The sequence below is a fragment of the Leopardus geoffroyi genome, chromosome B1, assembly GCF_018350155.1.
Source record: "Leopardus geoffroyi isolate Oge1 chromosome B1, O.geoffroyi_Oge1_pat1.0, whole genome shotgun sequence".
NCBI lineage: Eukaryota > Metazoa > Chordata > Mammalia > Carnivora > Felidae > Leopardus > Leopardus geoffroyi.
This window is the reverse complement of record NC_059327.1, coordinates 153,238,433-153,266,194: the sequence shown is the minus strand read 5'-3', so window position 1 is coordinate 153,266,194 and position 27,762 is coordinate 153,238,433. Positions and strand designations below refer to the sequence as shown.

At 31.2% G+C, this 27,762-nt stretch overlaps 1 long non-coding RNA gene across 1 annotated transcript; it reads right to left on the bottom strand.

Moving 5' to 3' along the window:
• Positions 1–1,886: 1,886 nt before the first annotated feature.
• LOC123595923 lies at positions 1,887–27,683 on the bottom strand. The gene is made up of 2 exons (XR_006711432.1): positions 23,085–27,683; positions 1,887–2,110 (listed from the first exon to the last, which is right to left on the bottom strand). It is a non-coding gene; the product is annotated as an uncharacterized LOC123595923 (long non-coding RNA).
• Positions 27,684–27,762: the final 79 nt, after the last annotated feature.

Here is a 27,762-nt window from a genome sequence, read left to right as displayed (position 1 = left end):
AATTGTAAGGATTTATTCCCTTAGCTCCATGCTAATAATACAGCACTTATGGAGTGAAAAATAGAAAGAATAAATGAAACTAGTGTTCAAAGAGCCTGAAGAATTTGTTAACATTCACATCTTGTGGACTTCACCTCTTTTAGGCAATGAAATCTCAGATTTATTTGGTTACCCATAGAAGAAAACAAATTACTGTGGCATTCCTGAAACATTTGTAATTCTTTCCACAGGCGGCTTTAGAGCTTCTCCTTCATTAAGACTGCATTCTGTAGCTGCTGTGGTCTGTTAAAGTCACAGTAAACACTGCTGACAACCAGCTGTTCCTTTCTCGTACCATAACCGAACTGCTTAAAGTAGATCATCACTTGGCTTAAATCCACATATGTTATTTTTGCCACTCAACAATAAAAATGTTAATCTACAAATATTCCTAATGTGAATCTTGAGTAATATGACATACTTCCCTGAGAGAATTACATTTCCAGTTACAAAATCCATTCTTAATTATACATGAGAGTTAAAATACTACTGAATATTTATATTCCCATGTTTTGACTTTGAATGGTGACTGGTTAAGAGGATTTGTTTTTTTCCCCCTCCATGTGACGTGACATTATTAAAAAATTTAAAGCACTATCAGTCAACTACAGCTGTTGATTGTTCAATTACACTGAGCTTAAATTTTAGGCATTAAAGTGAATGTCATCCTTCTTCCCAAGTAAATAATGATACTTCCATCTTTGAATTTAATTCATGCAGATATTTTTAATCTGAAATTCACTGAGATACATGGATGTATTTTAGCATCCTTAGATCCTCTGAAATCATATGCACAATTGCTCATGCCATTTTTCTTTCTTTTAGGAAAAAAAAGTCTGCAGATTGATATCAGTAGATTAAAAAATGGAATCATGAGTCAAACTTATCAGTAATAGAAAAATGATTGCTATAACTTTATGACTGAAAATATAACTTAATTTTTCTCTATGTTTCAACTCGATTTTGGTAACTTGAACTCAAAATTATTCTGTTTCTGGATTTAAAGCCTTTAAATTAACATTTAAAGACAATTTTCATATCACATGCAGAAAGGTATTGAATAATATTTAAAAGAAATGACAGCAGACCTATATCATTTGCTAAAATCAATCAATCAATAACATTATGTGATAAATGAATATATTGTAAGACAGAATTTTTCATTATGTTTCTAATAATGACATGTGACCCTGTGATACAGGACAGCTACAAAAACTTGTTGTCAGTGTTGTGATGTAATCAAGCTTTTCAAAGGTCTGTACCAGAGCACCAACTGTTGTTTTTCTTTTTTACTATATGCCATTTGTAAAAGCCCTAACAAGGTTTTGTTGGCTGCTTGATTGATTTTGTTGTTTAGATGGCTTTCTCCTTCAAAGTATTTTTAAACCATGACGTCAAGTCTTTGGAGCCTGCTCATCTAGCAAATAGGTCTGGGTTAGGCTAGAAGAGAGCTAATAGGGCATATTTCTAATTATCCTTATATCACATTCAAATTAAAAATAAAATAGGATCCAGTTTCAAAAGAGTGAATAGAAGAAAAGATGGTTAACCTTCCTGTACCTTTAGTTTTATCATTTGTAAAATCTCTTCTAGCTTGAAAATGCTATGATTTCAGTTTCAAGAAACATCCAGCAAGTGAATCATAAGAACAATACCGCATTGATCAGGATAATGGTTTGAATAGGAAGTAATAATGAGTGTTGATGACCCCCTCAGAGGACCCAAGCTATTAAACATCTAAGGTCAATTTCAACCATCAGATATTTTCACTTCAACTACCAAGTGAATTTATTTGAGCAGAATCTGGGCCTGTGTACTTGAATCAATAATATACAATGAACACAGAGTTATGATGTCTCATGCTAATGAAGCAGAGAACCGATCTTTATTCTTCAGGCTTATTGGATTGACCTAAGAACAGGACTTGCTAAATTTTATAATTGGTGGATGATCTACTCTTCAGTGTTATAGAACAAGACAGAAAAATAAAGACTCCAGTAGAGGTATATCAGAGGTATCAATCTTCTGATGTGAAATAAATATGTAAGTGCTTCCAAACTGAGATGGTCTGCTGAAAAAGAACATAACTTCTGTTAGATTTTAACTATATTGCAACATTTGGCTATATATTCCCTATTAAATGTGTAGAAATTTTAATTATGGAAGTTCATTTTCCTTTCATTTATATATTTCATACCAGAAGAATCAACACCTTTTTTCAGTGAAATAGCACAATGAACGTTTATATTTAGAAATATATTTAGCTACAATTGTCAATGCTATTAAAGTAATATAAAAATGCTAATGAGGAAGAGACTTCCATCAAAATATATTTAAAAGTAAGCCTCAGTGGTTAAGATTAATAAATACAAATATAATACAAAACACCCACAGACAAGAATTACAAATATAAGAGGTGGAAATCATTATATCTCTTCTCTTTGTCATCCATTATGGTCAGTTAGAATGTGCTTCTAGATCACCTTTACTGGAATACCTATCTTAACATTTTTTTTTTTTTGTCTTTAAGAGTTTTGAGAATCATGGTTTACTATTGCAAGGCAGAAGCTATGAGCATTGATTATATTAATGAATACAAAAATTGAACATCTAAACTGATTTACATTTTAAACTATATCTACTTATTGAAGAAAAAAAGTAGATCTAAAATATGGAAAAAAGAGAAGATGAAAGTGATTTTGTGTGAGAGGATCTACCATTATAAATAAGCCTTTGAAAAAATAAATGCAGTTGTGACTCAGTCGGTTAAGCATTGACTCTTGATTTCGGCTCACATCATGGTACCACGTGAGATAAAGCCCTGTGTTGGGCTATGCACTGACAGGGCAAAGCCTTCTTGGGATTCTCTGTCCCTTCCCCACTCAACGTGTTCTTACTCTCTCTCTCTCAAAAGAAATAAACATTGAAAAAAAAGAAAAAAGAAATGATAAAGAGGATATTTGGGTACTTTTCCATGGGTGCATCTCACGATGCAGTTCCTCTTTTTTGAGCCTTTTCAGGGAAAATGGAGAATATTTTAATTGTTTTATAATACTTTTTAGATACCTGATTTAATTTTTAATAGAAAACCAAGAAAAATTATCCCTATGATTATATTGTTGTTTTTTTTTTTTTTAACTTACTAAGAGTAACATAAGATTTGGGGGAGGAGGAACCTCAATCTTTAAGTAACATAAGATTTTGGGGGAGGAGGAACCTCAATCTTTAAAAACTGATTCAGTTCAAAAGTCTCATTTTATTTATGAAAAATATATGCAAAAATTAACTTTATTGAAGTATAACATTAAGTAAATTAAAATTTTTGCTTTCCATTTTAGTGTTTTTTCCCTAATTTCAGAGTTACCTGTGTCTGAGAATCTGATAATGAGATAGGAATTAGAAAGTGTTATAATCTCAAGTATGACACCCTTCAAATCCTGACTAAATTACCTTGATTCTTTTCATACAAGAGAACCATAACATCAAAACTGGAAGCTGAAATATCCTTCAACTGTTGAATGATAACCTACTATGGTACATGAAATAATATATGGAATACTATTCAGCAATAAAGAGGAATAAACTATTGATACACAAATCAACATAGATGAATTTCAAATGCATTACAAGTGAAAGAAGTCAGACTCAAAAGTGTACATTTTATGATTCCATTTGACATTCTGTAAAAGTTAAAATTATAGTGACAGAGAACATTTCTGCTTTCCATGGTTTGAGGATAAGTGGAGTGGTTGAATCAAGGAGAAGGACAACAGAATTTTTTTGCATGATGGAACTATTTTGTATCTTGATTGTGATGGCATATGTTACATGACTTTATATATTTATCAAAAGTCATAGAATTGTCCACTAAAGAGAATGAACTTCTTGAATGCAAATTTAAAACAATAAATTAAGTTGCACAGCTAAAGTACTTTTCATAGTCTATGTAGTTTTCATGAAAAATTTATGCTTTGTTAATTTAGTGAGTACACTATAATTTATTGAACTTTCATTTTATTGATGAATACTTAGCTAACTTCTGATATTTCAGTGTTATAGCTCTGCATTGGGTTTCCTTAAATATGTTCTTTAATGCTCAGAGCTTCTTTAAAACATAATGTCTATTACCTTCTGAAGGGACTAAATTGAATGTCACATGACTAATGATTATATTATTTTTCCATTATCCTTATCCCGATTGGGCATTTTCATTCATTTTTCCCATTTTAATGAAGATAAAATACAAATAATATAAAATTTGCCATCTTAACCATTTAAAGTGTACAGCTGTAATGTTACTACATTCAAACTGTTGTGTAATCAATACCATCAGAAATTACCAGAACTCATTTCATGTTGCACACCTAAAACTCTATACCCACTGAACAATAACTCCTCATTCTCTTCTCCACCTAGCCCCTGGAAACCACCATTCTACTTTCTATGATTTAAACTACTCTAAGTACTTTATGTAAATAGAATTATATAGTATTTATCTTCTTGAGAATGGCTTATTCACTTACTATAATGTCTTTAAGGTTAATGCATATTATAACATATGTGACAATTTTCTTCCTTTTTAGTGCTGAATAGTATTTTAGTTTATGTATGTAAATGATATTTTGCTTATCCATTCATCTGCCCATTTGGGTTGTTTCCACATTTTAGTTGCTATGAATAATGCTACTAAGAACATGGCTGTACAAATATCTCTTTGAGACCTTGCTTTCAATGCTTATGGCTATACCCAGAAATGCAATTTTGGCTCACATGGTAACCCTATTCTTAATTTTTGAGGAACCATTATTTTTTTTTTTCATATAGAAGCTGTATCATTTTACATTCCTACAATAGTTTGCAAGAGTTTCAGTCTCTTGCCAACATTTATTTTCTGTTTTATTTTGCTTTGGTAGTAGTTATCTTAATGAGTGTGAGATGGTAACTATTATAGGTTTGATCTGTATTTCCCTAATAATTTGTGATATTGATTACCTTTTCCTGGGCTTATCTGCCACATGCACATATTTTTTGAAGAAAAGTCTACTCAAGCCCTGTGCCCTTTTTTGAATCAAGCTGTTTATTTTTGGAAATTCAATTTTAGGAGTTCTCAATATGGTCTGAAAATTGATGCCTTATTAGATCTATGATTTTCAAATATGTTGTCCCATTTCATAGATTATCCTTTTTCTCTGTTGATAGTGTCCTTTGATGCACAAAACATTCTTAAGCTTCTTGAAGTACAATTTATCTATTTTTTCTTTTGTTGACTGTGCTTTATTGTCATATCCATGTAACCATTGCCAAATCAATGTTCTGAATTTTTGGTCCTAAGTGTTCTTTTAAGAGTTTCATAGTTTTAGGTCTTATATTCAGGACTTTGATTTGTTATGAGTTAATTTTTTTATATAGTGATAGATAATGGTCCAATTTTATGTTTTTAGGAATTGGAAATCTTAAAATTGGAATATCCAATTTTCCTAGTGTTGTTTGTTGAAAAGACTGTCCTTTCCCCAATGATCTTGAGACATCATCAAAACTCATGTGACCATATATGAGAATTTATTTATGGGTTTTTTATTCTATTCCATTGGTTTATATGTCTATTCCAGTAGTATACTGCTTATATTTCTGTAGTGTAGAAATTTTAAAATCAGGAATTATGAGCCTTCCAATTTTGTTCTTCTTTTTAATTATTGTTATGGCTATTTGGGGTATCTGGAGATTTTATATTGATCTTAGAATGTTTTTTTCTGTTTCTGCAAAAAAAAAATCTTTGGGATTTTGATAGACATTGCATTAAATCTGTAGATCACTTTGGAGTAGTAATAAGATCTTAAAAATATTAAGTTTTCCAGTCCATAAACATGGGATGTGTTACCATTTATTTATGTCTTCTTTAATTTATTTCAGCAATGTTTTGTAGTTTTCATCACACATGTCTTTTGCCTGCTTGGTTAAGTTAATTTTATTTTTCAATGCTTTTTTAAACGCAGTTTTCTTTTCTTTTCTTTTTATTTGAGAGAGAGAGAGAGGGAGAGACAGTGTGAGTGGGGGAAAGGGGCAGAAGGAGAGAGAGTATGAATCTCAAACAGACTCCACATTCATCATGGAGCCTGACCAGGGCTTAATCCCACAACCCTGGGATCATGATCTGAGCTGAAATCAAGAGTCACATGCTCAACAGACTTGGCCACCCAGGCACCCCTAGACTTGTTTTCTTACTGTCCTTTTCAGATTGTTCATTGTTTGTATATAGAAGTGCAACTGATTTTTTAGCATTGACATTGTAATCCTGCTAATTTGCTGAATTCATTTATTGATTCTAACACTATTTTGTGGAATCTTTAGGAATTTCTACATATAAAATCATATTATATGTGAAAAAAGGTTATTTTACTTTTTCTTTCCAATTTGGATGCCTATTATTTCCTTTTCTTGCCTAATTGCTCTGGCAGGGTCTTCCAGTGCTATGTTTAATAGAAGTGGCAAAGCTGGTATACTTGCCTTGTTCCTGATCTTAGAGGAAAGTTTTCAGTTTTTCAACATCAAATATAAATTCTCTGTGGATTTTTTATATAAGGATTTTATTATGTTAAGGTAATTTCCTTGTAATACATAATTTGTTGAGTGTTTTATCATAAATGGTGTTGGATTTTGTCAAATGTTTTTTTCTGCATCAATTGAAATAGTTGAAATGATCATGTTTTTATTTTTCTTCTGTTAATGTGGTATATTACATTGGTTAATTTTTGTTTGTTAAGCCATTCTTATATTCCAGGAATAAATCTAATGTAATTATGGTATATAGTCTTTTTAATATAATGTTGTATTTGTTTTCTTTTTTCTTTCTTTCTTTCTTTCTTTCTTTCTTTCTTTCTTTCTTTCTTTCTTTCTTTTTCAGGATTTTTGAATCAATATCCACCAGGGATTTTAGTCTGTAGTTTCCTGATAGTGCCTTTGTCTGGCTTTGGTATCAGGGTAAATTTGGTTTCATAAGATGAGTTAGGAAGCATTCTCCACTTTTTTTTTGAAATTTTAAGAAGAAATATTAGTTCTTTAAATGTTTGGTAGAATTCTTAAATGAAGCAGTCATGTCCTGGACTTTTCTTTGTTAGGAGATTTCTAATTACTGATTCAATCTCATTACTAGTTATAGGTCTATTCAGAATTTTTATTTCTTTATGATTCAGCCTTGAAAAAATTGTGTTTCTAGAACTGTGTCCATTTTATCCAGATTATTCAATTTTTTTTGGCTTACAATTTTTCATAGTACAAATTCTTGTATAAATCTTTCATTTCTATAGAATTGGTAGTAATGTCTCCACTTACATTTCTGATTTTAATAAGTTGAATCTCCCTATTTCGTAGTCAATCTAGCGAAAATTTTGTTAATTTTGTCAATCTTTTGAAGAACCAATTTTTGGTTTCATTGATTTTTGTATTTTTCTGTCCTCTATTTTACTTATTTCTGATCTTTAATATTTCCTTGTTTCTGCTAGCTTTGAGTTTGAGTTTCTCTTGTTCCTTAAGTGGTAAAGTTAGATTGTTGACATGAGATCTTTCTTGTTTTTTTTAGATCTGTGTTTATAGCTTTAAATATCCCCCTTAGCACTTTTGCTGCATCCTGTAAGTTTGGTATATTGTGTTTTTGTTATCATTTATCTAGCATTTTCTAATTTATCTTGTGATTTCCTTGACCCATTGATTATTTAAGAGTGCATTGTTTAATTTCCACAAATTTTTAAAATTTCCAGTTTTCCTTCTGCTATTGATTTCTAACTTCAATCTATGTGATCAGAAAAGATCAAAAGATTTGATCTTTTAAAATATTTAGAGACACAATTTGTGACCTAATGTATGCATATTCTGGTGTATGTCCCATGTGCACTTGAGAAGAATGTATTCTGTTGTTGGATAGTGTGGAGGAATCAGTGTCTGGAGTCTGGGACATTCCCCCAAATGGATGCCGAGTGGCCATCAGCTGCTTGCCCATATATTCTTCTTTCTCATTAGAAGAAAATTGTGCCCTGTTCTCAGTACACAGTAATTTTCTTTTGTTGCTTAATAGTATGCATCGTATGGCATTTGGCCAGCCCCTGCAGTATATCTGCCCTTATGCTGGAGGGGAATAGCATCTTCACCTATTTTAGAAGAAGGGTGCATGCAGTCCATCACCCTGAGTGGGCTATCAGACAGGCCTGGTGGCCATGGTAGACCTGCATATACTACAGACACTGATCTTTTATTTCTTCTCCTTTCTGTAAGTAAAGTGCTATTCCAACTAATGATATACATGGTGAGTCCTCTTTGGAAGCTGCAATGCTGTAGAATGTGCAATGGACCAGTGTCTGTGAACTCCTACTTCTGATGGTTGACATTGTCATGATTTTCACATTTTCCACACAATGGGTATACTCACTTGGGATTGGTAGCTGTATCTTCTTCCCTGACAGATACAGTGTCCTATATGTGCTAATTCTAGTTAGTTTATTGTGTTAGTTGGGTTCTTCATTTCCTTATCTTGTGTCTAGTTGTTCATTATTAAAAATGGGATATTGAAGTCTGTAACAATTGTGGAAATATCAATTTATTTCTTTAATTCTGTGAATTTTTGCTTCTTATTTGATTGTTGAGACATAAATGTTTATAATTGTTATATCTTCTTGACGTATGGGACTTTTTATTTATATGTCTTTTTTTCTCCTCTTACAAACTTTGTTTAAATTTAAAGTATATTTGTATTATATTAGTATAATCATACCTGCTCTCTTTTGGTTACTATTTGCATTGAATATCTTTTCCAACCTTCACTTTCAACTTATTTGCATCCTAAGATCTAAAGTGGCTCTCTTGTAGACAACATATAGCTAGCTCAGATTTCTTCTCTATTCTGCCAATAGCTGTCTTTTGGCTAGAAAGTTTAATCCAATTATATTAAAACTACTTACTGATAAGAGGAAAATTAGTTTTGTCATTTTTCTATTTATTTTCTAGATGTCTTATAGCTTATATTGTCCCTCATTTCCTTCATTACTGTCTGTTTTGTGTTAAGCTGATATTTTATATTGAAAAGGTTTAAATTTCTTCTCATTTACTTTTGTGTATATTCTATAACTCTTTATATCTGGGTTACCATGAGGATTATATTTAACATCCTAACATTATAACACTTATTTAAATTTATACCAGCTTAATTTCAATAACATAAAACCTGCTCATTTAAAGTTCTGTTCCCACTTTTTTTCAGTTATTGATGTCACAAAATTACATCTTTTCACATTGTGTGTCTGAAATCATAAAGTTATGTTTTTTCATAAATTTATGTTTTTAATGCATTAATCTCTTAAATTATTACAACATAAAATAAGTAGTCACAACCCATAGTTAGAATAATACTAGCTTCTAGACTAATATTTTTGAAATGTATTAGTCTCTTAAATCATGAGTAAAACCAAAACCTGTGTTATGAACTATCATTACAATAATGCTAGCTTTTATAATTGCCTGTGTATTACTTTTACTGAGATTTTAATTTCTTTATATCATTTTTAGTTACTGTTCAATGTCCTTTCATTACAACCTGCAAGAATACCTTTATAATTTCTTTCAGGACCAAACTCTAGCGATAACAAACTCTCTCAACTTTTCTTATCTAGGGATATCTTTATCTCTCCATCATTTTTTTAAATTTTTTTTTAACGTTTATTTATTTTTGGGACAGAGAGAGACAGAGCATGAACGGGGGAGGGGCAGAGAGAGAGGGAGACACAGAATCGGAAGCAGGCTCCAGGCTCTGAGCCATCAGCCCAGAGCCTGACACGGGGCTCGAACTCACGGACTGCGAGATCGTGACTTGAGCCGAAGTCGGATGCTTAACCGACTGAGCCACACAAGCGCCCCAATCTCTCCATCATTTTTGAAGGACACTTTTGCTAGCTATACAATTATTGACAGTTTTTGTGTTTTTTGGTTTTTTGTTTGTTTCGTGTTTGTTTTTCCCCTTCAAATATATCAGCCCACTGACTTCTGGCTTCCAAAGTTGCTGATGAGAAATCTACTGATAATATTATTGAGGATCATCTTTTGTATAGGATGTCACCTCTCTCTTGCCGTTTTAAATATTCTCTCTTTGTCTTTCCACTACTTGATTATAATGTGTTTGGGTATGAGTCTCTTTGAAATAATCCTACATGGAATTCACTGAGCTTCTTGGATGTTCATATTCAGGTCTTTTATAATGTTTTTTAAAGTTATATTAAGTGGTACTGCTTTTTCAGTTAGGTTTCTTTGTTAATACAGAAGATTAAATACATCTTCATTTATTTCTTTTCTTTAATTTTAAGTTTATTTATTTATTTTGACAAAGAGAGAGTGAGAGAGAGCAAAAGTGCTAGTGCAGGGGGAAGAGAAGGACAGAGAGAATACCAAGCAGGCTCTGGGCTCTCACTATAGAACCCCATGAGGCCCTCAACCTCCCAAACTGTGAGATCATGACCTGAGCCGAAACCAAGAATTGGATGTTTAACTGAGCCACCCACAGACCCCTTTTTTCATTTATTTCTTAAACATATTCTCTTGATTTTTAAGTCTTCCTGTCCTTAAGAGAAACTATGTGATTCAATGGACTAAAGGGAGAATTAATTAGTTCTAATGTACATATATTTTATCAATAAAGCTGTGTCAATTCTATCTTGACATTTCCAGTATCATTCTTGATAAAAAAAAAAAAAAGCACTTCCATGCAATGAAAGAGTCAGAAAGACTCAACACACACACACACACACACACACACACACACAATGAACCAAAGCTCCAAAAATGGAATACGTTATGTTAATCACCAATATAAGTAGAAATATATATATATTCATCTAATTTCATCTAACCTTTCAATTCTGTATCATTAATTTCTGACACAAAATGTTGAATTAGCAATTATATGGAAGTTTAACTTTAATGCTGCCTTGCTTTTCCATTCAATATCACAAATATATACTACTATTTTGACATTTTAGCAACCTGCCTAGTATATCCCCTGCCCATTAGTGTATTTAATACATCGAAGAACCCCATAAGGGACTGTTATCTTTTGTCTATTTTTTACTGCTGTAATTTTTTTCCTATGTTATAAATTATCTGTAGATTGTATATGTCAATAAGATATTTGAGTGCTCTGAGAAATAAAATTTTATTTCCATTTTTTGAAATAACTGAAAAAGTATTGTTCTCTGTGTTTCTCAGGAACAAACTTCTTGTTATCATTCAAGAAGATGACAAAGAAGTATAATGTTTTATAATTTATTATTTGCAAATAACAATGTAGAAGCAATGTGATCATCCTCTATACTCGCGCTAGAAGTATGAAAATTTTAAGATTTTTTTCTCACATAATATATGTTTTTATAGTCCTCAATATAAAACTGCTTGCTTTGCTCTGCATTTCTCAGTAGCCTGTCGCACATGACCAGATTTAATGTTTTTTCATGAATCAAGTTCAGGTAGATGGAAGTGACCAGTTTGTCTCAATAATCACTGAATGGCAGTCCAATTGTCAGTGTTTTAAAACTGAAATTTTCCCTATGTAGCAGTTGCTAAAAAAACATAATTCATCTGAATTATATACTATTGTAGAATAGAAACTCATTTCACATTAGCAACTCTAGATTCAGTATCCCTAATTGAAAAAAAAAAAAGATAAAGAAAAAAAGAAAGACCTCTAAAACTGAACGCTTACTGATGTGTAATCTGTTGATTGAACCCCTGTAGTGTTCTTAAATATTTGCTCATGACTACACATATAAGGATAATTAAGTCTTGATTCTTGCCTGCAAGTAATACATAGAATATACTGTCTATTAAGGCAAGAAGGTAAGTACTTATAATATGATGTATGGTGTATCAACTGATACAATAGAGTGTGTTTAAGTATAATAGAGAATAAGTATATAAGAAACAACCACAACTTGTGAGAAGAGGAGAGTATAGGAGAGCGTCAGGTTATGGAAAGTTTCATAGAGAAGTTATCAGCTCAATTTATCTTCAAAGGTGATTTCATAGCTTTATGATTTTGTTCATTTGGGGATAAACACGTATACATGTGTGCCTGTGTGCATATATATAAACACATTTAATTGTAATGATGAAGAAGGCTGGTAAAAGTAGGATTAGACAAACACCTTCAAGAGACATTTTGAATATTTAATTTGGATCCATATTGTTCCGTTTAGTTGACTCAAAGGCTGGTACTACTAGAAGACAGATCATTATTTTCACTTACATATAAGTTAACCTTAAATCTATATGTTAATTGAATTATAAATGCTTAATCATGACAAGTAATTATATCAGAGTCTTAACACTTTTATATATATATATGTATATATATGTATGTATACATATATGTATATATGTATGTATACATGTATGTATATATGTGTGTGTGTGTGTGTGTGTGTGTGTATATATATATATATATATATATATATATATATACACTTACCTCTACTTAATCACAGATGTGGAGAATCTGCTGGCAGTAAGAAACAACTATTCAAAACAAAATATAAAAAAAGCCAAAAGAGTAATGTGCCCCTTTATTCTTTTTTTCTTAGTGAAACGTTGTTGGATAGTAATGAGGTTACTTTATTAAGAGATTATATATATTCAAATGCTAAAAATGTACACACACACAAAAATAAACAGAAGATATTCTGAACTCACAGAGGATACACTGGTGAGAAATATGTAAATGATCAAGTAAATGCAGGAGCCTAGAGTGAGTAGAAATGAGAACTTAGAGTCTAATCAAGATCTGTTGTCATGGAATGACATTGGACATTGGATTCTCAATATCCAGCACAGAAACAATCAGTTTAGTAGGATAGTCTGTAAAAATTTGGAAAGTGGCCAGAGACTGGCAAAGGTTAGAGTTATGTAAAAGAACTTTTCATTCGTAGAGTGAAAAGCCAAAGTAAAATTGCATAGTGGTACCAACATAGAATGTCATTTTCACTGAATACTTATCATTTGTCTGTTGTTGGTATTTATGAATTATGTAGTTCGGTGAGTTTTTGCAAATGAAAAATTCATGGTTACTGAGATTCCCCACCTCCTTGAAATTGTAAATACAATTTTTGAAGTGGTTTTGCATGACTATTAAATATTAATAGAAAAATATCTTAAAATCTTTATTGATTGTATGTGTTCTATTTTTATATACCCCATAATTAATTTCAGGTCCACTGGAACCAGCTTATTGGCCTATAATTTCTAAATTATTATCCTTATCATATTTAAAGTCTAAATTTAGTAAATGCTAAGTATAGTTTTAAAAGCTAATTTAGTATTTACTACTAATTTTTTTTTTAATTTTTTTTTTTCAACGTTTATTTATTCTTGGGACAGAGAGAGAGCATGAACGGGGGAGGGGCAGAGAGAGAGGGAGACACAGAATTGGAAACAGGCTCCAGGCTCTGAGCCATCGCCCAGAGCCCGACGCGGGGCTCGAACTCACGGACCGCGAGATCGTGACCTGGCTGAAGTCGGACGCTTAACCGACTGCGCCACCCAGGCGCCCCTATATTTACTACTAATTTAAGCATAGTTTTGTATGTATTAGATTTGGTATTCATATATAAATTTTTAAATAGTAATCCTTATGGAATGTAATATTTTACAGTAGCTTTATATCCAAACCACACCTTCATGAAGACTACAAGATAGCAGTAAAATTAATATATTGAAGTAAATTAACGTGGCTGTGTCTTATAGAAGACACCAAGTTGTACACAGGCAGATCAACCTAATTTTGACAGATATTGAATAATAACAAGTAAACTCTTACCTTGATTTCAGAAAAGTGTTTATATCACTGACTTACGTTCTTTGATTAGTTCTTACGATTTTAGTCTTTTAGCAGTAAGAAAATAATACTAAAATTATATATTTACATTTGTTTATTTGTGCATTTACTTATGTATTTAATTATTTTGAATCTACCTAGTTCCAAATAATGTTCAGAACAAGATAATAACTCAAAGATGATACTAGATACATAATGCTGAATCATAAAAATATCAGTTGGGGTGTGAAAAGTCATCCTGAGTTAAAATTAAGTTGTTAATAACAACTTTTAACAAGTGACTTGAAATATATCAGAAAGTCACATGAAGCAATTATATTGGAAAAGTAACTAAAAGGTACATTCTTATATGTCACAATAATCCAGTTGAATAGGTTTTTATTATTATTCTTTTGTTACATATGAGAAATTTACCTCTACTTAGCTAATTTAATTTTGTCTTTAAATGTTTTTTCTTTATATTACTTTCTTTTTAAGCCTATGCACTTTTATCTCTTCTCACAGAATTAAAGAATCTGTATTTGTAAATAACTACACCGGACTGTAGAGTAATTAATTTTAGAAGTTATTTGTTTCTGCTATTGGCAAACAAAGAAACAGAAGGTTAAAATTCACATTTGAGAAAATAGAGAGCAAATCCTCTTAACTGAGCACTTCTTGAGTAGCCATTCCATACAGTGTGCTAGAGTTTAGATAGACAGATGGAAATCCCATGGTTCCTGTTCTGAAAGATATTCCCTAATACCTGAGGGAAGTACTTTGATTAAGTTAACAATATATCTGAAATCATGATAATAAAACTGGTAGAGCCATCATTTATTTATTATAGACCAGAAATTGGGCTAATTACTTCGCTATGATTTAAACATTATTGTCCTTATTTTACTGAGACCTAAAAATCTGAGTCTTATCAAATATCACACATTTAATAAATATGAGAATACAATTTGAAGTCTTGTCTGCCTAACTCTATTTCCATGATTTTGACTACAAAAGTAAAATAAATATATATACACATGACATTAGGGGAAGAGAGAAGGAAAATATAAAACTTACTAGAGGAAAAAGTTTTGGAAAAGAATTTCTGGAGATGATAAACTTTGAGTTAGGTCTTGGGTATTAGAAAGAATTGGGATGAGATCAAATTTATTACAAGTAGGTACAATGCATGAAGGAAAGCAGACGTATTAGAAATATTATATTATGATCAAGGAAATGTAAGTGATTATTTTGGCTGAGTGGGAAATTGAAATACTTATGGCCCGATAATAGAGAACCCTACATATCAAAGTAACCACCTTGCTTTTGAAAGTCTATGAGAATAAATCTTAAATGTTCTTACCATACACACATGAAAGTTATTATGTGAGGTGATGGATATATTAACTTTATGCTGGTAATCATTTTAAAGCATATATGTGTACCAAACCACCACATGTATACCTAAACCTACATAATGTTATATTTCCATTATATCTCAATAAAGTTGAAAAAAAAACCCAAAAAATCAAAACCAAACCAAAATAAAATGAAGGTGACCAGCTTAATAATAATTCTAGTATTGAAAGAGATCCTCTTAATGGATTTAAACAAGGGAGAGAGAAATCTATATAAGCATATGACATATGTCACTCTATCCATTTTGTTGAAAACATCTATATTGACTAGGAGTAGTTTTAATAATGTCACAGAATATGAACATTAAGAACCACAAAATATAGAGAAAAGAGTAACTTATGACATACTTTTAAGAAATAACCTTCAAGATACATAGTTTGGAGCTCTAAATCAGTTAAACATAAATAGGACATACACCTATTATACACACAAGTACATACACACAAACTTAACTTCATATGCTGAAATTTTAGGAATTTTTAAAATTTTAATTAGAGTCCAAATAGAAGACAAATTGTTCTTTGGAGCATATGGAGAATGTTTTAGAAAGTTCCTAGATCAGCAGAGAGAATGTTGCTATAATTAACAGCCACTGCATATGGACTGTGTGGCCTAGAGATCACTGAATGCCTGAATTCCCAAAAAGCTCTAAAATGGTATCAAAAGCTAATGTTTAATTTTCAGTTGCAAACTATGTTGTACAATTTAGCATGGTTTCTGACTTATGTCCTAGATTCATTGGAATAAAATAATAACAAACTAAAATACTGTGAATATATTTCTTTATATTTTGGTAATCAAATTCTTATATATAATATACTCCTTCATAGTTTTGCCCTATCAAGTCTTTCTGAGATTTTAGGGATGGATTAGGATTTTTAATCCTCTTTCCTGTAAGAATTGCAAATTTATCGATTCCTTCATTAAAAGTAAAAAACTAAACTCAGTCTCAAGCAGTTCACATATATAAATGACAAACTTCAAACTTAAACCTGCTGTGTTGTCAATGAAAAGAAAAACAGTCTTATCAATTTTATTTGGTTAAATTTCATTTTTTTACACTTGTTGATTTTATTCTTTACTTTGAGGTTCATGTTGTTATTTAGGAAAGGGTTTTCTGTTTTGTTTTTATATCATTTGGAAAAGCCAATGCAAGTCGTTAGTGAATTTTCCTTTCTAAAAATCATTTCATTATTCTATGTATACTTCAAAAATTCCTCCACCTCATCAGTTATTTCGTGCTAACCGAATTGTCCCATCACACTGTATACTTTTCTTCATAAACGCAAACAAGGATTTCATTTCAATGTTTATTTATTTTTGAGAGACAGAGTGCTAGCCGGGGAGGGGCAGAGAGGGAGCGAGGTAGACACAGAATCCAAAGCAGGATGTAGGCTCTGCACTCAGCACAGAGCCCAACATGGGCTCAAACGCAAAACCTTGTCAGACATTTAACAGACTGAGCCACCCAGGAGCCCAAGGGTTTCATTTCAAATGACCTTTGTGTTCTCTTTAAATTCTATTGGGAAAATTAACAGAGATTAGCATTATAATTTTAGCCATACACCAAAAAATTAAAATGTTACCCTATTTTATCCTCATCGTTGAATAAAGCATAAATTACTGTGATAGTGAATAGGTAAGGAAAGTGAGCCTCATAGATATTACCAAAATAGACCCATGTTTTAAAATGTTTAAATGTAGAACTTATAGAAGATGGTTTTGCAGATGTTTGGGTTCATCACAAGAGCAATTGAAGTTCTTACTAAAATTTGAGGGTTTTTTTCAGTAAAACATACAAATTTCACATATGCAAATAAGTCAATGTTAATAGCTTATGATATATATCAATAATGCATTGTGCATTTTTAAATATGCAAAGACTGAAATTCATGAAAGTCTAGTAAGCTTATATAAAATGTGCACATATTGCAACATTCATATTTTTTGAGTGTACAAGAATTTACCAAATTCGACCATATGCTGTGTAACAAAGTCTCATCAACTTTCAAAAATAAAAGAAATCTCAAATTCTGAGAGACTAAAAGTTTACTCTTAAATAATCCATGAGTCAAATCAGAAAAACATAAATTACAATGTATTCTTACTAAAATGTAAAATAGTAAGTGAGTGATATTTCAAAACTTTGGAGATACATCAAAAGCTATGGTTAGTGGAACATTTGTTATAAAATTTAAAATGTTAAAAGTTATTTGAACTCCATTCTGAGGAAGTTAGAAAAAAGAAGGGGAAAAAAACCCTAAAGAATAAGAATAAAAAAAAATGTGATCATTACAATAGATGAAAAAAACCATTTGAGAAAACTCAATACTCCATCTTGCAGGTGCCAAGGGCAGGCAGTCCCAAGATGAGCCACTTTGGCAAGAACACTAGTTTGAGTTAGAAGCAATCAAAACTCAGCAGTTTCAGGAAAAACTCTATACCTCCCCCTTAATTACCTGCTTGTTACCAGGAAGAGAGCTATTGACAGAAATTGCTCCTTACTAAGAAACTTATCTACATAATAGGGCAACTTTGGTTTCCAAACATCTCTTTTCATCTCGTGCTAATGATCTTTCTCTCCTTTGTATCCTCAGATCCCCTACCCCTTTCCAGAGCTCATAGAAGTCTTGTTGCCTGTCTTTGGAATTTCTATGTCTGTGTGGATTCCCCATATGTTTGCTGTTAAATTTTATTTTCTCCTGTTAATCTGTTTCATATCAATTTGATTCTTAGCCCAGCTAGAAGGACATTAAACTGTAGAGGAAATTTTTCCTCTTTGACAATTATAAACATTTAACAAACTAAATATAGAAGGAATACTCCATAATTTGATAAGGAACACCTACAAAAACCTAAAGGATCCTAATAATCAGTGATAAAACATTGATGTTTCTCTGATGTAAAAATGCAAATTATCTCTCATTATTTCATACACTACTGTACTGAGAATGTGTATACACACATATGTACATGTATGTAATTATTAGAGAAAAATCAAAAATATTTGCACATTATACAGTTATATTGCTGAAAAATCCAAATTTTCTTCAGAAAACTATTAGAAATAATGCGGCAAATTTTTGAAGGTAATAATTTTTTTTAAACCTGACAAGTAGAAGATTAAAAAGTTATAATTTAAAATAGTGATAAAAAGATCTGTTAATAAATCTAATGAAATATGTAAATATCTCTACATGGAAATGATTTTATTGATAGAAAGTAAAGACTGAATAAATTGAGAGATTGTGAATTGTAAAACCCAGTATTGCAAAGATCAATTTTCCTTCAATTAATCTATACATTCAATATAATTCCTATTTGAATCCCAAGAGAGTTTTTAATTTACAAAGTGGCTCTAAAATTCAAATAAAAATGTAATGGCCCAAATATAAACAAAACGGTGTTTAAGAAGATGAAGAAATGTGAAGAGGTAGGACAAATGCCACCAGGAAATGTCATTAAATAATGCCAACGTAAAATCAGTGCAAGGTTAAACCCAAACCCAAACAAAAACAGCCTAAGCCTGACTAATGGGATATATTTGTAAACCCCTAACATAGACTTAACATAAACACTCAATTTATAAAACTAAAAGGTGATGGGCAAATTTTTTCTTTATAAACAGTTTTAGGACTCTGACTATCTATACAATATAAATGGATTTTGACCTCTATCTTACCCTGAACACAAAAGCATCAGTTCCAGAGCATAGTGAGCATAGGTGACCTTGGATGAGGGAAAGAGCATTTAAAAAGACACAAAAGGCAATAACTATACAAGAAAAATGATTAGACTATATTAATGCTAACATTACTATTAAAATATGCATTGAAGGACTAGAAAAGCAACTCACAGAACAAGAGAACATATTTGTTACGTTCATAGATCCATAGAGAAATAAATGAAGGAGACAATGGCGAAGGTAGATGCATATAAAACAAGGAACTCAACAACTTAATCCCTGAAGATTTTCTGTATATCAATAAGAAAGAAAATTCAACAATCTTTTGGGTAAAAGATAAATAGCAGTTTACAAAACAGGATACCCATTTGACTATTAAGCATATGAAAAGTGCTTAACTTCTTTATCCATGAGAAAAATGCAAATTAAATGTATAGTGACATATCAATATATACCCGACCAAATGAAAAATGGAAAACACCGCGTGTTTGAAGAACGGACTTTGTGACAGGATTTACTAAAACTGAAAAATAAACCTACCCATGACACAGCAAGTCAGCTGTTAGGTACATACTTAATAGGCTTATATATGTTTATCCAAAAAAGTACTAATACGTTCATAACTACACTATTTGTGATAATCTAAAGTCAGAATTTGCCTAAATGCCCATGAAAATTAAAACCGATAAAAAATATCAAAAAGGATGAAGGCATCACACACCTTAAGTAGAAGAAAAATATACAAAAATACATGTAACAATATTTATTAAACTTGTATGATTTGAGTAAAGAAAAACAGACACAGGAATGAATCACAAAACTTGCAAAATTAATTTGTGCTATTAGAAGTCACACTAGTTTTACTTTTAGAGAGGTTAGTGACAACAAAGTTGCATGAGGAGGGGGTTGGGTTGGGGACTTGGAAAGCTGCTGGTAACATTCTGTTTCTGATAATCTATATATACTTAGTTTGAAAAATTCATTATACTTAGAATAATGTATCATTTTGGGTATACATATATATATGTATGTGTGTGTGTATATGTGTGTGTGTATATATATATATATATATATATATATATATATATATATATATATAAATAGCTTCAATATAAACTAAAAATCTTTAAAAGAGTTCATATTGTAAAATAAAGAATGTATGCAGAAACTTAGTCACTTGAAAAGTTCAATATGTGATAAGTTGATTAGTGATTATTTGAACACATAGAGTATAAGGAAATATATTTGGAAATGACACTAGAGAAAAAAATGGAGGAACCAGCTTATAAAGAATCTGGTTTGTTTAATAAATTATTTACTTTATAATTTATAGTGAAATAAACCATACTTGTACATGGAAAACAATCTGGAAAGCATAGAACAATAGAAAGAAAAAAGTTTTAATCCTCCTAATCCAAAACAATTGTGAATATGTTAATACATTTTTGTGGTATTCTTGTTTTATATCATTACTTAATATATAAGTTGGATCTTATCATCTTTAGCAGTTTTATTTATTTATTTATTTATTTATTATTTTACTTTAGTGATGTAAAATGTCTACAGGTTATTTATTTTACTTTAGTGATGTAAAATGCCTACAGGTTTACATAAAGTATCCATTTGTACATTCTATTTTACTTATTTAAGTTTTCATTTGAGATTTTAATTATGCCAATTAAAATTCATAGAATATATATTTTATTTTTTTTAATTTTTTTAACTTTTAAAATCTATTTTAAGAGAAAGAGAGAGACAGAGCATGAATGAGGGAGGACCAGAGAGAGAGGGAGACACAGAATCCAAGGCAGCTGTCAGCACAGATCCCGATGCGGGGCTTGAACCCACAAACTGTGAGATCATGACCTGAGCCAATATTGGATGCTTAACCGACTGAGCCACCCAGGTGCCCTAGAACACATATTTTGAAGCTATATAGTACTCCATGATTTAGAGTGGATTGATTTGGTAGATCCACTTGTTAGATGCATCCAAAGATGCATTGTGCAGCCTCATAGGCTTTGATAAAGTTCTCCATATTCTAACTAAGGATGTCATTCAGGGATATGCTTGGCAAATGCAAGAATGTCAAAGGGCATGGGAAGCTCTTGCTCTTTATGTGTGTACACACACACAAGGAGATTAGACTTATTCACACTGTAATGGTTTGGGTTTGTTTATTCAGGCCAATAAAAGGACTTAAGATTCGAAATCTAGACCCACCATGCCTTCACCCCAACTCTTTCCTGGAATCTAGAATGTTCTATAGACATTCTCTGTAACATAAAAGCAAGACCCAGAGCATCCTGTAGCAGCTAAGCATTTCTCCCTTTGGATATTACTGGATTCTTCTAAATGTTCTCCTGTGTCATCTCTTTATCCACACTTTTTTTTTCACATAAGAAACAGAATGAGCTATTTTTAAAAGTATATCAGATCACTGGGACACCTGTGTGGTCCAGTCGATTAAGCGACCAACTCAGGTCATGATCTCATAGTTTGTGGGATCGAGCCCCACCTTGCGCTCTGTGCTGACAGCGGGGAGCCTGCTAGGGATTCTCTCTCTCCCTCTCTAAATAAATAAATAAATAAATAAATAAATAAACTTTAAAAACGTATATCAGATCACATTATATTTATTTATTGCCTTGCATATTTTTTTTCTTTCAGTTGGAATAAAATCTTAATATTATCCTCTTGGAAATTACCTTGATGGAATTTCTTTATGTGTCTCCTTTAATACATACATCCTTATATTCTATAGCAGAATTGAATTTTCTACAATAATATACCAAGTAGTATAAGATTTAGACTGGCCTATGGGCCATACATGACATGTATATTCACTATTTCTGTATCACTATTTAAAACAGCCTTTAAAATAAATGGTTTTTAATTATTATCATTATGCAAAAGCTGCATAAATGCCTTTAATTGTGCTTATAAAGTAACATTTGCTGTAATCACCTTTAAAATCCAGGATATTTCTCCAAACTCAATGTGCATGACTCTTTCTCCAAGTACACTCCATCTATACTGGAGGGCTTACTGATCTTCAAGCATACCAAGTTTTTCCTGTCCCCATACCCTATACATGTCAATTCCATTTGTGTAAAATATTCTTTCTCCAATCCTTCACCTATCTAAATACTCTGAGTGTCTGCTAAAAGGTCATCCCCTTACAGAGTAAATTCTTGATCACACCATCTTCCTCATTTTACCCCTCATATTATTACTTAACTTTGTCATAGCACATAATTCATTTCCTGACATCATTGATCATAGTCTAAAATTAGTTTGTCACTCATTTATTTAATTGTTATATTCTAATTTTATACCTCAAATAGAAAGCTCCAAGAAAGAATAAATCATGTTTAATTCATTTAGGAAAATTCAGACCTGCTTTTTGGATACCTCATACTAATAAATACATTTAACAAATTAGTAGAAATTATGCTATATAAAAAGTAAACATTGATCATATAATTCAAACATGGATTTTATGATATATAGTTTTTGAAAACAATAAGAATTGACAATTATTTGAATCATCAACAATTTTCTATAAGAATATTACGAAAGGATATTCTAGGTTATTTACCTCTAATGTCTTATTTTATGGATAGGAAAACTCATATTTAAACAGGTAAACAGGGGTGTCTGGGGAGCTCAGTCACTTAAGCATCTGACTCCTGATTTTGTCTCAAATCATTATCTCATGATTATAAGATCAAACCCCATGCCTGGCTCTGTGCTGGGCATGGAGCCTGATTGGGATTCTCTCTCTCTCTCCCTCTCTTTCTGCCCCTCCTCTGCTCATTCTCTCTCTCTCTCTCTCTCTCTCTCTCTCTCTCTCTCTCTCAATATGAATAAACATTAAAAAAATTATACAGCAAAAGAATGACTCATTTTTTAAAAAAAAGAAGTAAACAAACTTCAGCTAGTGTCAGATATTTCACAATAATAAATCCTAAATTACTTTTTTATTTCTATAAACTTCTTAAAGTATCAGTACTTGGATTTAAAAAGTCCTTATTGGGATTATATATACTATTGTATTCTGTATTGAAAATTAGTAACTAGGTCAAGTGTAATGATTACCTCTACTTGGAGATTCTGTCTGGAAATATGAGAGAGCTTTCGGAAAATGCACCATCTGGTGAATGGATAGTAAGTAGGACATCACTAGTAGAGGAAGAATGAATTGTTAAGTGAGAATTTATTATAGAAATAGCATTGATTTCCAGCCCAGTAGAATGACAAGATACATAGGAAATTATGCTTTGTAATTGTTTTGAAAATTTCTTATATTTGTTGTAAATAATAAAATTTTCCAGGTAGCAGTCTTATGGGACTTCATTTCCCAAACAAATTATATGAAAATAGGTCTTCTATATGTCTTCTCAATGAAATCAATCTGGGATGATTATAGATTCATTTTTTAAAGTATTTCGGAGCATTTGTTCTCACATATTTTAAGCACCATTATCAAACTAAAGTTAAAACCAAAATCCCATTTTAGCAGTGAACTTCTGCCTTTGGAAATGCCTTTATGTATTTCCTCAACCAAACCTCCTCTGAAGAAAGGCTAATTATAGGCTTCAATATGCACCTGGGTGAAAATTAACTTTTAAGCAGCCTTTAAAATAAACGGTTTTTAATTATTATCATTATGCAAAAGCTGCATAAATGCCTTTAATTGTGCTTATAAAGTAACATTTGCTGTAATCACCTTTAATATCCAGGAGCAATATAAAGGTTTTCTTTTTTATTAAAATAAAAATATAAAGAACCCTTACTACTGATTCACAGGTCATTGTATTTCATCTTATGAGAACAAATATTTTAACTGAAATATAGCAGCTGTTAAAACTTAACATGTTCTGAATGCCAGTTACTTAAAATTGAACTTAAAATATCTTCAAAATGCATTTAGTTACTGAAGATTAAATGTCAGTATACAAGATATTCAACTACAACATTGAATTTTAATATTTGACTATTCTTAGACTTAACATTTCTATAGAAAAGATAAAACATGCATATTTTAAAAAATAAGAATATGCTTAATTTATTTAAAAATTATTTGACACAACATAGTCTTTCTCTTAAGAAATATTGTTTAAAATTTCTGTGTGTGTGTGTGTGTGTGTGTGTGTGCGTGTGTGTTTGTGTGTGTGTATGAGTCAGAGAATAACTTTGTTTACACAAAACTTGCTAAAAGAAAAAATGAACTACAGGTCTATTTTTATTCAAAATTAGCCAAAACATTTTTTAAAAACACATGCAAACAAACCAAAAAACACCTTTAAAATAGCAGCTTGAGGTAGACATGATGAGGAGTGGGGAATAGAGGCATGCTGTGATAATATGGAGTAGCATAGCAGCTGATTTAAATTTTGTTGTTTTTCCTCTGATTATTTTCTTTCTCTAGCTACTTTTTATAAGAAATGTGTGAGAGATAAAGATGTGGTATTTTAAAAACACTATTTGCAAAATTTTATTTGGGATCAGAGAAAGTATTATTCCAGAATTATTTAAAAAAAGCAGCTATTAGAGGAATTATTAGATTAAGTGAAGTCTAATTTTTTAAAGTATTATATGTAATCACAAATCCAGTATCAGTCTGAAAACTCTGATGTTAATTTATTTACTTTCATAAGATTAATTACATTCATAAATTTAAATATGTTATTGGCTACCATTCTTAAACACTCCAAATGGAAGGTGCAAAGCTATAGTTTGGTAGGGATCATAATAATCATTTTATTAAATGATCTGGACAATAGAAGCTCAAATCCGTGATTATATTTTTGAACCCCTGCTTAAGTTTATTTCCAGCCTTTGTTTCGAATGAGGCCTTTATTAATGAAGATATAGTAAGTTCTATTTTTGATGGAGGGACACGTTACATGAGACTCATTGCCCAATCGGGTCTAGTCTACTTTGCATAGATTCATTCTCCTAAAGACCCTGTAAACTGATTTATATCTAGATGTGTCGGAGGAGTTATAAAATACCAAATAAACCAATAAATAACCCAATCTATAAAGATATCATTGGACACAAATTTATAGATCTATGTATTTCTCAGAAAAAAAGATTTATAACCCTCATGATATATTTTAGGTTTAGACTTTAGGGGTGTTTGCTTTGTTTTTAGAAATGGTATGTTCTGCAAAAGTGATAGAAATGGAAAGAATATGCATTTTAAGATATTGTAATAGAGAAGTGGCCTGACAGAAGATAGATCATGTCAATCAGGTTCCCAGTTCCAAAATTTGAACAGGAATTTACAGCTTGAGGTAATGTCCATTCCTTTATATCCAAACAGCCCAGTAAATAAAAGAATAAAACATAAGGATAATATTTTTAGTATGTTTATTTTAATTAATTTCAATTAATTCTACTAAATATTTTTAATGAATTGTTGTGTCCTAAATATGTAAACTATATCAAAAGCAGAAACTACATATTCCCGTTTTTTCCTCTTATGATTGCCCACAGCTGACATTTAGTTTTTTAACAAATTCATCAATAAATGGATTATGAAAAGTTGGTTGTGAAGTGGCAACATCTTAGAATTATTTCCCAATTGATATAGCTACTGATAGCATTAAATGTGTCCATTTCCCAAACTACAAAACTCCTTGACCAAACTCACATCACTTATATGAAGATATCATGTATATACCTACCTCATTCAAATCAGAAATAGGGCCTCTTTTGTCTTTTTTTTATGAAAGCAGGGAATGTATAAGTTTTTTATATGCCCAGAATCTTCACCTTGACAAAAAAAAATCACTATTGTTGAAAATACACAAGAATTTCAGAATTTGATGATGTAAGTGTATTTTACTTATAAGGTGAGAATTTTGAAACTCACGGAGACTATAGTATAAAGAAACATATTTGGGACAGCATATTATATAAACAAATTATTGTGATTTTGTTTAATGTCTATAATTATTTTTTAGATTGTTAAATCAGAAAGTAGAGGACATTTGGAGAAATTATACATTACTTTGGAATAGCCATGAAAATAGAACTTAGAATGCTATTTTTATGTTCTTTTTATTAATCATGAAGGGTTGGTAGGCAATTCTATATTGCTCTGTCAGTTATCAAAGAAGAAATTTTACATGTTTTTACATGATTTTACGTGTTTCCATTTGCCAAATATAGAAATAAAAGCTAAGGCATATTGTACCTGCAGAAATTTTTTTATTTTCAAAAGTTTTTCTCCGATTAAACTTAGCTGCTTGAACATCTCATTTGTGCAGTATCCTATTTGCTGAGGCATCATATCTGCTCACCTTTGAGAAGACTTTAGGAGCAACAGTGTGACTGCTGAGCTACTGATCCACTTAGAACAATTATTATTCTTGTCCACTAAGGACAAATCCTATGGCCTGCTTTGAAATCCTAGGGTAATAAAAATGGAAGTATTTTGTTTTGTTTTATTTAAGTTTTTTTTTTTAATTTTAATTCCAGATAGTTAACATACAGTGTTATATTAGTTTCAGGTGTACAATATAATAATTCAACAGTTCCATACATTACCCTGTGCTCATCATGACAAGTGCACCTCCTAGTCCCCATCATCTACTTAGCCTATCCCATTCCATAACCATCAGATTGTTCTCTATAATTAGGAGTCTGTTTCTCTCTCTCTCTATGTCTCTCCCGCCGCCACCATTCATAAAGCCCCAATAGGATTGAAATCATATGGTATGTCTTTCTCTGACTGACTTATTTCACTTAGCATAATACCCTTATCTCCATCCATGTCATTGCAAATGGGATGATTTCACTCTTTGCTATGGCTGAAGAGTATTCCATTGTATGTATATACCATATTTTTATCTACTCAGCAATCAATGGACATTTGGGTTGTTTCATATCTTGGTTATTGTAAATAATGCTGCGGAAACAAAAGAGTATATGTATCCCTTTGAATTAGTGTTCTTATATTCTTTGGGTAAATGCCTAGTAGTGCAATTATTGGTCAAAGATCTTCTAATCCTATAAGAATATGCAAAGTTCCTGAGTTGGCATCAGTCTGAATCCAGTTAAGAAAACATAAACTACTCTTTGTCTTTCAACAAAGGGATGATTATCACAGGTGGTTGATAACGTAGATGCATTCAGTGTATGTGGTTTAATTCATAGTACCTACTGTTAATACTTTCAAATGAGTCCATGATATTTTGCTGCATAGGTATTAGGTAATTAAAGTTATGTGTCTTCCTCTGAGATATTTTAATGCTATATATTTAGGGACGATAACAGAGCTTTTCAAAGGGGTGCTTTTGTTATTTCTTGAATAATTTGCTACATATATTAATGATAAACACCCACAGAAGGTATATATACTTACATTTACCAAGAACATTTTACAAATATGTATATAATCTAAGAACTTTAATAGAATGTTTTGATTATATACAACTTAGAAGGCTGCAGAAATTAACCAATCTAAAAAATCCCAGTTTAAAAATAAGGAAACTCAGAATTTCTTTAAAATTTTTAACTAATGTGTACTTGATTTTTATAACATCAGTCATCTCTTTGTCAAAATATATATGCATAGTCACATACATACTTATATATATGCAAACAAGGTTTGAGAGGACATAGGAATTTAAATATGTAAAAATAAAGCAAAAAATATTTCCACTCTTAATTTAAAAAAATTTCCAATGTCGGGGCGCCTGGGTGGCGCAGTCGGTTAAGCGTCCGACTTCAGCCAGGTCACGATCTCGCGGTCCGTGATTCG